General features: G+C 38.3%; 1 protein-coding gene across 1 annotated transcript in view; it reads right to left on the bottom strand.

The window, feature by feature from the left end:
* LOC137277761 (focadhesin-like) overlaps positions 1–13,031 on the bottom strand; it is a 482,967-nt gene that overhangs the window by 374,852 nt on the left and 95,084 nt on the right. The gene's annotated exons all lie outside the window — the stretch shown is intronic.

Below are 13,031 nucleotides of genomic sequence, written 5' to 3'. Positions count from 1 at the left end.
TGAGACATCATGCAAAAAGTAATCTTTTAGCAAATCATCTTAGAATATATCATACATTCTTGCAGTTTTTCCACGTGGACAACTGACTTGCCTGTTCATGTGTTTGTGACAGGAGTAACTGAATGGGCAGAATATGCTCACCTGTACATAAACACTGGGTATCATCATTATTGTAAAGTGAGTCAACAATCAACTCTGAACAAGTACAAAGATTTGTTACTTACATTTTCATGTGCAGGAGCTTGTTGACTATTTGGAAAGATTTTGTGTCAATTGTATTTTTTTAAATATCTGAGTGAATGATGCTTTGTCAGCAATATTTCAGCCATATGTTTCAAGGAATCAGATCATGACTTAAAATCCTCTGCCATTCTTGACAATTTCCATTGTTTAAAAAGGTTGTTTGTTTGTTTCCATGGTGGAAAATAATACAAACAGTTGCTTCTCCATTAATTAATGTTTCCATGATGAGTTCAACAGAGAAATATGCTGAGATATTATGTTGCATAATTAAATGAAACATGGCATGTTGTGTTTTCTTAAATGTGTTTTATTAAAGTCAAGAGTGAGTGAGTATAATCTGACATCACTTTTAACAATAATTCAACAATACCATGCCAGGGGCACCAAAAATGGGCTATAAACATCATACCCATGTGGGGAATCAAACTCGGGTGTTCAGCATGATGACCAACCACTTCAACCACTGGGCTACCCTACCATCATAGAGTCAGAGAACTGTTTAGTCAACACTTCTTTATCTGATTTTGGAAGTAAGTGAACATTTATCAAGTATGAGTATGTATGTTTGTTTTCTTTGTGACATTCAGTATCATATCATGGATGATCATCAGACTCTCGGTGGGCCAACTAGTTGATGAAAACACATGCAGTGATCTATACCAAAGGGTGACTATTTGCTGAATTATGGTGTGAAGGCATTGCTCCAGTCAGTCTCATGTCCATCTTGGCTGTCCATTGCTTCCTCAATCTGTTGTGTTATGTGGATTCAGATTTAGGGTGAGGATAGACATGGCCAGTGGCCATGCTTCTCCAGATCAGATGGACTGGGTGGTCTGGCTTGTGGACTGTTTGACATCAAATCCCAACTGCATCAACTGATGAACATGATGGCAATCACTGGACTGTCTGGTCTAGACATCAACTGATGAACATGATGGCAATCACTGGACTGTCTGGTCTAGGCATCATCTGATGCACATTATGGCAATCACTGGACTGTCTGGTCTAGGCATCATCTGATGAACATCATGGCAATCACTGGACTGTCTGGTCTAGGCATCATCTGATGCACATTATGGCAATCACTGGACTGTCTGGTCTAGGCATCATCTGATGCACATTATGGCAATCACTGGACTGTCTGGTCTAGGCATCATCTGATGCATATTATGACAATCACCAGATTGCCTGAGCCAGATATCAACTGATGCACAAGATGGCTATCACTAAGTTGCCTGGTCCAGACAGACTGACTGCCATCACACACTGCTCAGTGTAAATAAAACACAAACAAAAAACCCAACAACACATAATGCTGATGAAGTGACTTTAACATGCTAGATACATGCTTATGCACATGTACATGTCTAGTGAACAAGTTTAGACTTTTCTGACATAGTAACTAACTGAAATAACATCAAAACAAGTCTGATTGTCACAAACCCTTTGAAGTGGTACTGATCAATATTGTAGTTTGACTGTGTTTTAGTACATGAAATGTTAGCAGACAAATGTACTAATGAAATAACTGAAAGCACATCTGAGGTCTGAAAGAAAAACCCCAGCTACTTCGTAGTTACAGAGTTTGCTGGTCATTTAAAAAACCTGGGTTTTCCACCATGCATGACACATTTGGTGTACCCACCTCCAACATATTTCAAGAATATATCTTCAAAATTGTATAAAACCATACCACTTTTCTATGTCCTTAACCCAACAGGTAAAGATCAACTAATTTCAACGTTGTATGTACATTATTCAAAAGGTATTCTTCAGCAGTTAATGACTTCATTTAAGTTCCACTTTTGAACAAACCATAGCATATCAAACCTTATTATCTGATTGTGCAAGACAAGATTATAGTGATACTGATAAATGACAGCTCCACCGAGGCTTGTGAATCCGATGTGAGTAAGCCCAACCCATGTGGCAAATCAAACCCAGGTCTTCGGTGTGGACGAGCCAACGCTTTAACCATTAGGCTACCCCCCCACCCCAAAACCAATGTGAACTGTGACAGTGCTGACAGCATTGGCTCATCACACCAAGACCTGGGTTCGATTCCCCACATGGGTTCAGTATTGCTATTGGACTTACTCACTTAGGCAGTCTGTGCCTTAAGGTGACACCAAATGTGCTTCAGTGAAACTGATAGGAATCAAGCATGTATCAGTACTAATTACGTCTACAGTTGAATTGGCTGTAGGGAACTTTGTCAGAGAACCTATTGACGGAGCTAACTCTAGCTGAACAGTTTTTCAGTAAGCACAAATACATACACTGAGTGTTTTATCTTATTACACCTACAGAAATTATTTCAGTCTGCCATGGTATCAGAGACACTGATGAACGAAGTATAACTTATGAATTGTTGATGGGTCATGGTCAATTTCCATATATCAATACCCAGATCAATCCTTATTGCCTCATCTTGCCAATGCGTGACTGGAAACCAAGATGCTACAATAGCATGATATCCAGCAACACTGTCATCTGCTAGAAAAACACCTTTCATTATTTGTATTCTGTAACATATTTTCACAAGAGTACCTTGATTTCACCCTTGTCTTCCTTCCAAAGCTGTAGATCACAGTTGACTGTTTACCAGAGCCCTGATTTAGCGACTATTCAACTGAGCTTATGCCACTCAAGACAATATCCTCACTTGTGGGGACAGACAGGACAAAAGATCATCCTCGCCACCAGGAAATCAAGTGGGATGAAAATCACATAGGCATGACTGCCCTTTTTCTTTCGTCTGCCACTGGGATGGACATATTACCTTGGGAATGCTTTATACAAAGAAACACACTCTCACAAACATAATGAAAAACAGGATTATACCATGCACAGTATTGCTTTAATTGTGACAACCTCAAATGAAACTTTTATTTATGTTTTGTTATTATTCTTATGTATCAACCATAAAGAGGAACTATCAAAAAGGCTTTCGGAAGGTTGGTCCATTGCTCATCACAGTAGGAATCTGCTTTCATCTTGAGGATATTTATGGCTGCTGACAATAATTAGTTCAAGGAGGCAGATAATATTTCTATCTACTAACTGAACCATGGAAAAATTTGTTTTTAGCTGGATGTGGAAAAAATTAATGTGATTATACAAAGATGGTAAGTTATGTAGAGATTCTAGACATGTATAGTTTTGTCCCACTAAATAACTGAAGGATTTGTTTGAAGGATGACACTTAATATGGACAATACCTCTGTCCACAGATTTCAATATTCATATTTTTTTTATTTATGTTGTGCCTTAAGATAGCAGATTCATCGTGGTCTGTTACTCCATATAGACTTTTTTGTTTATTTATTGTCTAACACCACTCAAAGCAATATTTCAGCTTTTTGGTAGCATTCTGTAAATAATGGACCAGACAATCAAGTGATGAACAGCATAAGCATTAATCTACTAAACTGGGATATGATGACAGGTGCCAACCAAGTCACTGAGCCTGACAACCATTGGTCACCCCTAGAGACAAGAACCAACTGCTGAAGCCAAATTCTAACCATTATCTTCATGAAATGTGTGAATGAAAGATGTTCCCTGCTGAAGCAATAGTTTAACAAAAGTGCAACGGTTACACAGAAATATCACAGCAATAATAAACAACTATGTAAACAAATGCTGATGTCAAAACTACTCTATGATGGACAGACAGTGGACATGTCGTAACCTTAGCACCAAGTACTCTTACTAATGTTAACTTCAATAAATGGGTCTGCCTAATGGTAAAACCCACTAACAAACATCACACTTATAAAGACAGAACACTGGAATCACTTGTAAGAGAGTAGGTAGTGTTTTATGCCACTTTCAGCAATATTCCAACAAAATCATGTGACAGACACCAAAGATTATACCCATATGGAGAACTGAACGTGGGCGTTGGTTATGACGAATGAATGTTTTAACCATGGCGCTACCCTCCTGCTCCTCCTTGCTTTCAAGAAAAGTTACCAAAAGAATGTACGGAAGAGGTTCATTTCAGGAAATATTCACTAGTGTAGGGTTTCAGTCTGCTTTTGACAGTATTCCTATACTTTCCTGGACAGCCTATAGTTTCTTTACCTTATTTAGAAATGGAAAGAAATCCCAATTCATCAGAACTGTCCTATTGTGTCACATGACATACACCGGGGAACTGCCAGTTCCTATAATCGGAGGCGTTTGAATACATTCCATCCCACGTCAGGACATAATACAAGTCTACTGTCCACCTCCGCAGTCAGGATTAATGAGAAACATGTACATAATGACATGACAGAGTTTCCCTTGTCCATTCATGGTCTTCATTCAATGAATGAACAATACTGTTGTCCAATGTAATGAATTCGACTGTTACACACAGAAAAATAATTACTGACCACACATGACAAACAGAACGACACTAAGGATATATTTTTCAGATATTTTTGTTATTTTTGACAAATGATCATAGAGATAGAAAATAAATAAATGATTTTGATGTGTTTCTGTTGTGGAGGTAGCACACTGGTTAAGCATTCACTTATCACGTCAAAGGCCCTGGTTTGATTCCACGCACTGTAACAACGCATCTAACCCTTGTCTGGGGTCCTTTAATTGCACTGATATTGCTGGCACAATGGTAGAAATGTAGTAAACTCATGACTCACCTGTACTTGAAATGATACAGGAATTAAGTAAAACATGAAAATACATAAATGGAACCTATTTCAGTATGACCTAACTTTTGTGAAACCCCTGGAAACCTTTTAAGGTGTGTGTGTAATTGTAACTGTTTGATTCCCCACATGGGTACAATGTGGGAAGCCCATTTCTGGTGTCGCCTGCCATGTTATTGCTGGAATGTTACAGCTTGAACGTTACTTAAAGTGGTGTAAAATCAAACTCACTCATTCACTGAATCTTGAAGTGTTAGATCTGTTAAGTCTGTGAAGTCTGTGGTAAGTTGGTGTATGTGGCTGTTTTCTTACATCAGATTCAAAGCATAAAACTGTCACACATGGCACTGGTGATAGCCTACGTTGATAGCCTACCGGTCTGTTAAGATAATCCTTTGCAATGCTATCAACTCTGGCTACAACACCAACATTTGTCAAGGAACACTTGGGCATTTTAACCGGGATGTATGTAAACAAGGAAATCATTTGAGTCACTCAAAATGAAGTAATATATGACCAGATGTACTACATCTAATAGTGTATCTTTATTCAGTCATTAAACAAGTGTGTGTGTGTGTGTGTGTGTGTGCGTGTGTGTGCGTGCGTGCGTGCGTGCGTGCGTGCGATAGGTAAAAATACAACATTCTTAAAATTTGTGCAACATCTCTATGATGTGCACTGAGAACAGTTAATCCATCCAAAGCAATCATAGTTTAATCTATCAGTTCAAGTCACCCCAGTCGGGTGCAACGTCATCATGTCATAGAGACCCGCTTCCTACATCTGTTATAGAGTTAAGACATTCATATGTAAAAACACCATAACGACAGTACAAATTCAGTCCGAAGCTTTAACTCTAAATATAGCGTAAGGATAAAAACTGACATAACTTATATACTGAATGCAGCTTGTTATATCAGCTAATGTATTGGCTTTGATCAAAAGAATTGGCTATTTTATCTCAGTATGGGAAGTGTTTACCTGAGAAAGGTTGGCAGTGGCAACATAACTGGTTCATTACTATATCCTTGGAATCATGAAAAGTTCAGAAATCTGTTGTGGAAACCTTAACATTATAGCTATTTTGTCATTGTAAGCAAGGTGGAATGCATTTGGAACCAGAAGGATGTTATAATGGTTTATGTGACAAGCAGTGATGAGGTCCACTGTAAGGAGGGTTTTTCATGTTTTTTTTTCACGTTCTTTTCATGACAATAGAAGATGCCCAGTGTTTGAAATAAAATAAATACAGACAGGCTATTGTCAGGTTCCTCTGGCAACAAAAACTGCAGGCTCTGATTAAACGTTTCAAGCCCTCAATAATTTTTATTCTCAGTTTAATCAAACCTAAAAGGACTCAAATTAAAATAACTTATGGTCTGGTTGCAGATAATATGGACAGAAAGAGAATGCACTTCCTTCAGAAAATAACATGCACAGTGGGAAGTGTGTTCAAAACGTTTGTCATGAAAAACTAATAAAATTAAAATTATGGCTGCATATTGTGACACATGAACTGACATTTATATTTAGTGCTGGCAATAAGAACCCATAATTTTAGAAACAAGCCAACAATCAGGTATTTTGAACAATGATGTCCAGATATTTTTTACCTTCAAACACCATGCTTAGGAGTAGCGAGGATAAAAATGTCGATACCACTGTGGACATAAAAAGAGAAGGAGAGAAATGTGATTCTTGTAGCATCACTGCAGAAAATCTGTGATGTGAGTACAGAAGAGTCATGCAGACAGTTACTACAGTGACCTGCTTTAAGGACTGGTGAACAGGCAGCTGTCAACATGTCCTGTAAGATGTCACCTTGTTAAATTGTGGCCTGACATTGGAGGTGACATTGTTGCAGGAGGAGCTGTATCAGTCAGATTAACCTGTAATATCTGTCACAAGATAAATGTCTGTGGAATGCGACTCTAACAATCATGCAAATAAGTGAATCAGACTGGGTGGATGGGTGGGTAAATGAGTGACATGAGTGAGTGTGAATGAGTGTGTAAGTGAAAGTGTGAATAAGTGAGTGAATGCGTGTGTGTGTGTGTGAATGAGTCAGTGTGTGTGAATGAGTGACTGAGTGTATGTGTGAATGAGTGAGTGTGTAAGTGTGTGAATGAGTGAGTGGTGGGAGAATTATTATATGTTTATGAGTGTGTGAGTGTACGAGTGTGTGTGAATGAGTGTGAATGAGTGTGTGTGTCAATGAGTGAATGTAGCTCTGTAGCTACATCTATTTCAGTTGGAATGATTCCTGTACCGATATTTGTTGAAATACCAGACATCTAGCAAGCTAAAAGTATTGTTACAGCACAGATATGTACACCTCATCTTCACAATGACTGTGGCACCAAGTATGTGCCAACACACTGAAATAAATTTGATACATAATCAACTCTATTTGCTATTTATCAATAAATGGACAAACTACAAAACATTAAGCTTTATTCTACTCAATTTTCATTTCGTATTAGGAACATCTAATGGGTTCTAATTATTAACTTCACATTACCTTCCTAAAATAACATAAACAAATGTAGAAAAGGCATAGTGTGGGAGTCAAATTTTACCAACAGGCTGCTGTTGAAGTGTCTGACAAACTGAATAAATCTGTTACCAGCCACATGTTCCCAAGGCCTGCATGTGTGTCAACTGGCACACAATAGGCATTTGTCTATTTTTTTTAATTAATGGAATTGTGCACTTAAAATTTATTGATTTTGTAAGGATACATGTGTTCTTACTGATATAAGCCAAATATCTATCAAAAACCATTGGTTGCATGTTTTATGTTACATAAAAGATGATATTGATCAAAAGTCAGATAAAAAAATAAATGCGTATATGAAGTTTTATCTCCAAGTAAAATAGAGGGAATTCAACTGCTGCCATGTGCCAGATATATAACAGCATCCTGTAAATGATATTCTCAGAACTGTTAAAGTTTCTATAAATCTGAAATATTTTGTTGCATATCACCACATCCAACAATATTTAATCTACATGGTGAATGAGACAGGAACTTGGCGGTACATTTGCTGTACAATGCAGTAGAGATTCTTATCAAGCTTTGGAGTGAATGAGTGTGTGAATTGCTGGGTGGATGAGTGAGTGAGTGAGAAAAATATTATCAAACCATGCATGTGTACCCGGATACTGATTTATAAGCTGTTGTGACAGAGTGTAACATTACAGTCTTCAAATACTGTCAACATCAGGCCTGTGCCTGGACTAGAATAGGCATTCAACACCTATGCTTGCCATACAATACGGCTATGCTTGTCGAAAGAGGCGGCTAATGGGTTCAGGTGGTCAGGCCCGCTGACTTGGTCGACACATGTCATTGGTTCCCAACTGTTCAGATCGATGCTCATGCTGTTGATCCAGATGCGATTATTTATAGACTGTCACCATATAGCTGGAATATTGCTGAGTGCAGCGTAAAACTAAATTCACTTACTGTCAACATCACATTCAAACCAAAGAGCTTCTTTCTCATAAAGAGCTACCACAGCATAAAGAAGACATTGTGTGCCTCTAGTTTCATAAATCATGACTGGAGCCCACTTGATTGTACATCTTATTGTCTAAGTTTATAATCTGTTTATGTGTAACAGCACAAAGATCCTGTATAATTGTAATTTCATCCTGACAATTGTGTGCTTGTTTAGGATTACATTCCCCCTTTCCATAAAAATCTATTAAATGTTTCTTTTAAATTTTGTCTGCTGCATTCCACATTTGCATTTCGTTTCACATTTCTAGTTTGATATGCTTTCTGAATTTAAAAAAGAAAAAAATATGTCACAATGTTTGATTATGACAGTTACTCCACAGAGGACTGCCTATGAAGTCTCTGCCTTGTCGGGACACATTCATCCTTGATATCTCCAGGGTATACGTTCCGATAAGTCTCCACTATTGTGTGACCCTGCATGCATCTACGGCTCTGCCCGATAATTTTATTACCTCCCTTTGCTGGCTCCGCCTTCTCACAGTAGCCTATCAGCTAGGCCGTCGTTATAACTGATCTTGCCAGTGTCAACAAAGGTAGCGGTCGCAACTGCAAAGGTTTGCTTGCAGTGCGTCCCAGATTTTAGGGAAATCATACAAACAAACTGACAGGTCTGAAACTTTAAAACAACATATGCAAGAACGCCTTCTAACTCTTCCAGAGAACCTCTGCATGGTTTCTGTTGCCAAGTATAATCGGTTAGATAATTCAAAAAACGAAAGTGAGTTGTGATTGGTTCGCTCAACTTCCCAGCGTAGACAGACACCTGACTGGATCAAAAGACAGTCAAGGGAGGTAATAAATTTATCGGGCAGAGCCGTAGATGCGTCCAGGGTATAGTGGAGACTTATCGGAACATATACCCTGGAGATATCGAGGATGGGACACATTATTCACTACAAAAACTTAGACAATTTCAGCATAAAACGTGTTTGTGAGTCAGTTTATTGGTCATAACGTTTGCTGATCATGCAAAAGTATGGTTCAGTTCTCCATATGGGTACAAAGTGTGAAGGCCATTTTCAGTGTCCCCTGCTATGATGTTGGTCGAATATTGCTGAGAGTGGCATAAAACATTACTTAGTCATACACGTACTGTGATTGCTGTTTCTGAACATACACACTGACAACTGTTATACATATGTAGCTATGCAGAAAGGGACACACCTGTATGCAAGGCTTCACACTGAAAATACTCCAGCTGAAATCACTGTCATGAAGATATTGTTACATATTTACATACAGCAATGCAACAGGTCACCTCATGTCAGTTTCTAAATGTGAACCAGACATGATTGTATTTCTCAGAAGATTGCAACTGAGGCCCCCCATGTTGAAATGAAACACCAACAACTGGCTTGCTATGCAGGAATTAATGATGCATATGAGCTTAAGGATTACATCTTCATTTTTTTTAACAGATTTTGATTTACTTATCTATGGGTTACACTTTCATCTCAACAGGTGCCAGTTGTCCTGTGGTCTGAGTTGGTCACGATTACAACCCCATCGCAGGAGGTCAGCTTATGTGTGAAACATGCCATTTCGATACTCATTTTAAGATTCAACTTAGGAGGCTGGCTTATCTATGAGATTGGCATATCTATGGAAATTTACGGTAACTAATATAAGCAACTTTGAAAATGCTGATCAAACAATATTGGCCAGTATATTGTATGTTGTTTAATTTCACTCTCAGCAATATCCCAGTTGTGGGATGGCAGTCTGTGAATAATCAAGTCTGGACCAGACAATCCAGTGACTGACATTAGATGTATCAATATATGAAATAGGGGATACGATACCACACATCAACTGAGTCAGTGAGCCGGACCACCCGTTCTGTTAGTTATGTGAAACCATAGGAGGGACCGTTTGCCATTAACAATACATGTGATCTAACACTGTAACTACTTCCTAGTGTTCACTATCCTTAGGCATTGTAACAGGTGTGATCAAATCACTGTAGTATAACCCAGTTACCTGCCATCAAAGGTGAGTGAGCGAGCAAGTTTAGTTTTACACCACACTCAGCAATATTCCAGTTATATGGCGGCGGTCTGTAAATAATCGGGTCGAGGCCATTCAATCCAGTGATCAACAACATGAGCATGGATCTGTGCAATTGGGAACCGATGTCAAGTGTCAACCAAGTCAGCGAGTCTGACCACCCAATCCATGTTAGTCACCTCTGACGACAAGCATAGTCACTTAAGGTGAGTAAGTAAGGTTAGATTTATGCTGCTTTTAACAATGTTCCAGCAATATCATGGCAGAGGATACCAGAAATAGGCTTTACACATTGTACCCATTTGGGGATTCAAACCTGGGTCTTCAGCGTGATGACCAAACACTTTAACCACTAAGCTACTGCACCGTCCCTGCCATTATGTGGTATGATATATATCAGTTTACCATATTTTTCTCTTCATTGATCAAGGTCACCATTTCAATAAGAGAGTAACATCTAGACTAGTTTGCTAAATTTAGATATAGAGTAATGAAAAGAGTATTTCTTTCATGGTTGATGTTTAAACAACCTTCATTATTAAAACATATTTAAAAAAAAAGGATTTTACCTTTATCTTCAGATTTTTAAATAAAAGAAGAAATGTGTTTTTGGCATTAGAAACAAACAGAATTAGTTGTCCAAAGAATACAGAAAGATTATAATAGGCAATAACAATGTATCTTCTTCATTAAGGGGGCAGTTACACAGTCCCACAATTCAGTGTCTGCTCTAATATTAGCCAAACAAAATGGTATGAAAATAGCAACTCCCACATGAGCAGAGTGTCAGCTACAGACCAAGCCACTAATTACTTACAGATAAGTTGAGAAAATGTATTCTGTTTCAAGATTAATAGAAAAGCATTTCCAGTGTCTCGACAATAATGGATTTACAATGTGTAAAGCAGTATTGGATACAGCCACCTGTCATGTTTAATCCAGTTGCCAATCACTACCACACCTGCCATGACCTTATTTCACATTATTGAAAAAACTAATGTAAGGGGTATTCCGTAAGTCTACACTTCTGTACGAGAGTCTTATCACAGTGCTGTGACTATTGTATGTCTGGGAAAGAGGGTAAAAGTTACAATCATGGTGATGTGACCAACTGCCGCCATACAGCTGGAATATTGCCGAGTGCAGCATAAAACTAAACTCACTCACTCACTATTGTGACCAGAGATGCTAACCATGAATCAAATTAAAGCAGAGTCACGCCTTGCTAAGAGCAATTTCAAAGCCATGAAGGTTCCAGTTGGGGCTGAGCGTGAGAGGGGGCTCGGGTCCCTTTTGAAAATCTTTAGCTTTAGCCTGGAAATATGCAAAGTCTGGGCATAAATAACCAACAATGCTTAACTCAAATGAACATACTCATACAGATCTTTACTATAATTATTATAAATGTTCTGAATTAATAAACACAGTTGTATTTTCTAGAAAATTGAATTTATTTATAGACAGATCGGAGCATGAAGTTTGTATTTGAAAATCAGAGTAACTCAAAACTGGACTGGTTGGCATCTCTGAGCGACTACCATTCATAACTCCATCAGAAAGTAGAATTACAGTGCTGTGACTCAATTGTTTTAAGTTGAAGCTGGAGTATGGGCGTTACAGTCAAAGGGCTATGATTATCATTGGAAGTGTATCAGGGTTATATAATCAACGAAAAAAATTATTTGAGCCATGATCATCTCAGAGCATCACAAGACAGTTCTTCTGGCACCTGGTAGATTTGCCCAAGCAGCTCCTCAAGAGCTGCACAAACTCCCTGTGTTACACCATAGAAACTACCTGCGCCAGATGATGCCAGATGAAAGCCATCAGGATAATCCATGATATCGACAGGAATCTAGATTGGTCCGAGAAAGCAAGTTAACTTGTACAAAGTGCTGATCAGAATCAGTCATTGATAACACCCTGCCCCATAACAATGACAGCCACAAGATCCTGTGTGGGAGGGGCACGTTCCTCCAGGCTTTAATGTACCTGATGGATATGGCTTGTGTGGGGGACACTTTGTGACGTGATCTACAGCTGGTAATGATGGTGATCAGAAATAATCCTGATGACAGCTGATTGATTTCTGTTCCATGCATCGGACTCATTTATTCCACCTGCAGACAAATAATCCTATACAGTAGATAATTTTCAGAATTGTCCTGATTGGTTTTATCAATTACATTGATTCCATTCACTGTGAAACTTCCGTGACAAACACCTTGTGCTCTGAGCAACACACCATGTTTTCAGTTGCTAAAGATGACTGAAAGAAACAGCATGACAAAAATATTCTTTGCTGAGGAAGTGTTGAATTGTGAACTCAGACGTGGTATTGTGCCCATTTAGAAAATGTATTTCCTTAAAGAGTGTTTCAACTTCCTTGAGCACAGTAAACTATAATAATGAACACAATTTTAATAAAAGCTTGATGGACATAACAAAGAACATTTTTTGGTCTCGATCAATTGCTGTGTATTTAAATGCAAATGTGTACAAGTAACTACAGTTAAAATGAATAAAAATTACTGGTCCCTTTGAGTTTAATATAACCACAGATTACTGTACCTATATGTTGAGTGATTATT

Source organism: Haliotis asinina, chromosome 3, assembly GCF_037392515.1.
Source record: "Haliotis asinina isolate JCU_RB_2024 chromosome 3, JCU_Hal_asi_v2, whole genome shotgun sequence".
NCBI classification, from domain to species: domain Eukaryota; kingdom Metazoa; phylum Mollusca; class Gastropoda; order Lepetellida; family Haliotidae; genus Haliotis; species Haliotis asinina.
This window is presented reverse-complemented; position numbering and strand designations above follow the sequence as displayed.